Source organism: Populus nigra, chromosome 1 (assembly GCF_951802175.1).
Source record: "Populus nigra chromosome 1, ddPopNigr1.1, whole genome shotgun sequence".
In the NCBI taxonomy this organism is placed as follows: Eukaryota; Viridiplantae; Streptophyta; class Magnoliopsida; order Malpighiales; family Salicaceae; genus Populus; species Populus nigra.
The window spans coordinates 46,956,792-46,962,402 of NC_084852.1; the positions used below are offsets into that span (position 1 = coordinate 46,956,792).

Consider the following 5,611-nt stretch of genomic DNA (forward strand, 5'->3'; position numbering starts at 1 on the left):
GGGGGGTGTGATTAGTACTTAAAAGTGCATTTTTATCAAGGTTTTATATCATCATTTTGCACTTGAAGTATCAATAACTCCTTAACTAAAGCGTGTTTTATAATAACATATCTAATTATATAAGATACCTTTAATTTATGGTAAATGTTCATCTTAAATGCAGGCCTATCACATAAATGAAAGAATTGATTGATGAGTTGAAGTACTGAAATTGAAAGGACAAAAAGATGGCCAAAGAGATGCTGGTGCAGTCCAAACTGGAACACAGTTCAGTAATTGGGTCATATCTGGAGCTGTAGATCTTGGATTTAGGTCCATTTTATATGGATGGAAAGATAAGACATAGGCCTACAACTTTCATGTGGAGCCCAAGGTTTAACAAGGCCGTTTTCAAGTCCAAATTGTAGCAACAAAGAAGAAGTCCGAATCTGTCCTGCAGCCCAGACACTGTTCAGTGTTCAGCCCATATCTTAAGTTCTAGAAGTTCAAATGACCTCAAATTTTTACCCTGGAAAGATGAGACAATTTCCTAGAACTTTCATGATTCAAGTTTGTTCAAATTATGACGTCATCAATGACGTTTTTGGCAGACAAGAAGATAAGAATTGTCACCAAGTCAAGATGTGGCCACCCACTCATCAATTAGTCAACAAATCAATAGTTCCGAATTTTGGCCTATAAAAGGAGGCATTTGCCATGTATTTAGGCATCTTGGTTTTCAGATCAAGATCATGCTCTTGCTCTCTCTTTATATTTTGTAATGCTTAAGTTTTGCTTATATTAATCTCTTGCTTATGCTTTTCATTTCCTTTCCTTGTTTATTTATGTTTCTTTCTTTCATTATGTCTAGCTAAGTTAATTATGTCAAGGTGAAAAGGGTACACTAATGGTGTAAGAATAAGTATAATATAAACTTAACATGGACCTTAATGTTGGATACTAACATGCTTTATATTTGTTATCTTGTTCACTTTTAATACTTTGCTTGTTAAATGGTTAATCTAGATTTATGTTGTATAACACTTGGTACAACAAATACTTGGTACTTTCATAGCCCATACTGTATGGTATAACCGACACCTGAGCTATGAAAGGAACTTGATTTGTTGTTAACATAAGTTATAATCATGAATGCCTGACAACATTTACAAGTAGTAGCATTATTCGAATAAGATAACTAATGTAATCATGTTAACAATTTATAATCTGATTGGAACCTCCTTTGTGTGTGGTTTCCAATTGAATAATAAGAGTTTATACTATACTTGTTTGAAGTACCATTAGTGGATCCTCTAACCTTGACATTTGTTGTTATCATTGTTTAATCCTTACGTTAATCTTCCATCTCAAAAGTTCTCATCAACTTCTTCCTCTTCTTCTTCACTATTATTATTATCACTGTTATTATTGTTGTTGTTGTTGTTGTTGTTATTGTTACTTTTGTTTTATTGTTATCTATAATTTATACAATTAACCTCCCTGTGGTTCGACCCCGGTCTTGCCGGGTTATTTATTACTTCGACACTCCTGCACTTGGGAGAAGACATCAATCTTTTGGTCGTGTCAGTTTTCAAACTAGTCCCTCAACTTTTCCTTTCCTTCTCTTTTCCTCTTTTTTTTGTAAATTTTGATTTTTCTTATTTTTTGTATTTTTGAAAGCGAGCAAATATCAACATCGACTCAATGCGGAAAGTCAATGATTTTAAAAATGACGCGTGAAAAGTTGAACGCGTTCCAAATATCTTTGAAAATTTAAATTGTTTTGAGACGATGCTAAAAATAATAAAAACGATGCAAATGTATTAAAAACGTATTTTTTTTGGATTTTCAATGCTTTTCACTATTTTTGGATTTTTTCTGAAAATTTATTAAAACATGGGTCAAAAATTGGGTAGCAACAGGGATTAACAAATTGGGTTAATTGATTGTGGTCAGATGTTTCTATTACTCTAAATGCACTTTCTATTGTTAATTTTTATGGGGGGTTGAAAATCCTCAAATTTAAAAATTTAGGGTTTAAGTGTGTTTGCGATTGAATAAGTATAAACAATGAGTTAAAATGATTTGGGATATTATTTGGGAATGTTTCCTTGAAAATCAAGATAGACGTCCAACGTTGATTGATTAGTACTTAAAAGTGCATTCTCATTAAGGTTTTATATCATTGTATTGCACTAAAGTATCGTTAAATTCCCTAACTAAAGCATGTTTTATAATAACAAGTCTAATAATATAATATATCTTTAATTTATGGTAAATGCTTGTTTTGAATGCAGGTATATCTCACAACTCAAAGGATTGATTGATGTGATTAACAATTGAAAGTGAAGAGACAAAAAGAGGACTAGGCTAGGAGAAGAGATGCTGGTTCAATTCCAAACAGGAACACCATTCAGTTATTTGATCATAACTAGAGTTGTAGAACTCGGATTTAGGTCCACTTTATATGGATGGAAAGATAGGACATAGACCTAAAACTTTCATGAAGGGTCCAAGACTCAATTCTGCCGTTTTCAAGTTAAAATCGTAGCAACAACGGAGAAGTCGGAACCTGTCCTGCAGCTCACACACTGTTCGGTTTTCAGCTCATGTCTTGAGTTCTAGAAGTCCAAATGAGCTCTGGTTTTTTTTGTTGGAAAGCTGAGACAATTGCCCACATATTTCATGAAACAAAGGGCTCAAATTCTGATGTTATCAATGAAGTTTTGGCCAGCCAACAATATCAAAAATCTGCCAACAATTTCAAGAACCAGCAGCCAACAATGTCAAAAACCAGCCACCAAATCAATGGTTGGCCACCAACTATTTCCTTAGTCCACCAATCAATAGTTCTGAATCTTAGCCTATAAAAGGAGGCATTTGCCATGTATTTAGTCATATTAATTTTCAGATCAAAATCATCTTCTTGCTTTCTTTCTTTATATCTTTGTAATGTTCAAGTTTTCTTTCATGTTATATTAATCTCTTGTTTATGCCTTTTCATTTCCTTTCATATACTTAGTTAACTTATATCATAATCATGTTCTTATCTTGTTTATTTATGTTTTTCTTCTTCATTATGTTTAGCTAAGTTAATTATGTCAAGGTGAAAAGGTTTTACTAATGGTGTTAGAATAGGTATAATATAAACTCAACATGGACCTTAATGTTTATATCCAAGATAAATTGTTATTAGCATGTCTTATCTTTTTATCTTACTAATTCTTAATACCTTACTTGTTAAATGGTTAATCTAGATTTATGTTGTATAACACTTGGTACATCGAATGCTTGATCCTTCATAGTTTTCGGCCGACATCGTTGTTATGATAGGAACTTGATTTGTTGTTAACATAAGCTAGCAACATGAATGCCTGATGATATTTATAAGTATAGTGTTACTTAGACAAGATAATTAATATGATCATGTTAATACTTTATAATGATCCATTAATGATAAATCATCCGATTAGAACCTCCTTTGTGTGTGGTTTCTAGTTGAGTAATAAAAAGAGTTTATATTATATTTATTTGAAATACCATTAGTGAATCCTTTAACCTTGACATTTGTTTTTATCATTGTTTAATCCTTACATTAATCTTCCATCTCAAAGTTCTCATTAATTTCTTCCTCTTCTTCTTTTTATTATTATTACTACTATTACTACTACTACTACTACTACTATTAATATTATTACTATTATTACTACTATCATTATTATTATTATTATTATTATTATTATTTACATTCTTGTTATATTTGCCTTGTTCATTCGTATCAGAAATCTGTTTATATTATATAATATATCTCTTTGATCTTTTCATAAAATCAGTATATAGGCTCGAAACATGTGACCCGATCTTTTAGATCATTCTCAGGTATAACAACGTCATGTACTGAGTATTATTATTATTATTATTATTATTTATTATTGTTGTTGTTGTTGTTGCATTGTTATTTATAATTTATACAATTAACCTCTCTGTGGTTTGACCCCGGTCTTGCCGGGTTATTTATTACTTCGACACTCCTGCACTTGGGAGAAGACATCAATGTTTTGGTCGTGTCAAGTTTTCGGCGCCGTTGCCGGGGAGGTAAGTATTGTATAAATTTTATATTTCTTTTATTTTCTTTTGTCTTTACTTTTATTTGTTTTTTCTAATTTTGTTCCTTTTCTTTTTCTTTTCTTTTCTTTTACACTTGCATGAGAGTTTGGACACGTACATTAAGTGGTAGACTTTCTAGGAAATCCTCAATTTCTTTAGAAAACATGGCCGAAGAAGATAACCAGTCAATTCATAATGAGAATAATGAGAATAATTATATGAGAACACTTAGAGATCACATGAATCCAACAAGAACAAGTGCACCATCATGTATAGTTTTTCCTCCTGATGCTTCTCATTTTAATTTTAAGCCAGGTATTATTCAACTTTTACCCACTTTTTATGGCTTAGAATTAGAAAATCCATATTTGCATTTAAGAGAATTTGAAGAAGTTTGTAACACCTATAATGACTTAAATTATAGCATGAACACCATCAGATTAAAGCTTTTTCCTTTTTCATTAAAAGATAAAGCTAAAACATGGCTACAAAATATTAGGTCAGGATCCATTCGTGCTTGGGATGAAATGCAACAACAATTTTTAAAGAAGTTTTTTCCATATCACAGAACAAACTCTTTCAAAAGACAAATCACCACTTTCACTCAAAAACCAGGAGAAACATTTTACAAGTGTTGGGATAGATATAAAGACTTGCTTAATACATGTCCTCATCATGGTTTTGAAACATGGAGATTGGTCTCACAATTTTATGAAGGGTTAACACCTAAAGATAGGCAAATGGTGGAATTGATGTGCAATGGAACTTTTGAAGATAAAGACCCTGATGAAGCAATGGAGTACCTAGACTTGCTACCTGAAAATGCTCAAAATTGGGACACCATAGGTACGTGTGAGGCACCAGGTAAAACTCAACCTCATACATCTAATGGAGGCATGTACAACCTTAGGGAAGATCATGACCTCCAAGCCAAATTTGCATCTTTAGCTAGAAAAGTTGAGGCACTAGAATTAAAAAAGAGTGGTCAAATAAAATATGTTCAAGAAATTGTGTGTCAAATTTGTGAAACTAATGAACACTCAACCAATGATTGTCCAACTTTGCCTTCTTTTAAGGAATGTCTCCATGAACAAGCCAATGCTTTAAATAGTTTCCAAAGGCCAAGTCATAACCCATACTCGCAAACGTACAACCCTGGTTGGAGAAATCACCCAAATTTCAGTTGGAAGAGTGGTAACAATAATGCACAAACTTCACAGCCACCATTTCAAGCACAACATAATTTTCAAAATTCTCATGGATATGCACCTCCTTATATTCCCCCTCCTAGAAGAAATCTTGAGGAAACATTGCATGCATTCATTGAAAAGCAAGAGACAATCAACACTCAAAATGCTCAAACCATGGCAGATCTAAAAGATACTCTTGCAAAGTTCACATCTGCTCTTAGTTTTCAGGAGAAAGGTAAGTTTCCATCTCAACCCCAGCAAAACCCCAAAGGGCAATACAATTCAAGTGCAAGTGGTTCCGGAAGCCAACATATGGATCAAGTCAAATCAGTCAT

The 5,611-nt window shown here is 32.5% G+C and overlaps 1 pseudogene; it reads right to left on the reverse strand.

Annotated features, from left to right (window-relative positions):
- Positions 1-4,657: 4,657 nt before the first annotated feature.
- Positions 4,658-4,768, reverse strand: LOC133681223 (small nucleolar RNA R71; annotated as a pseudogene).
- Between the last annotated feature and the right edge of the window lie 843 nt (positions 4,769-5,611).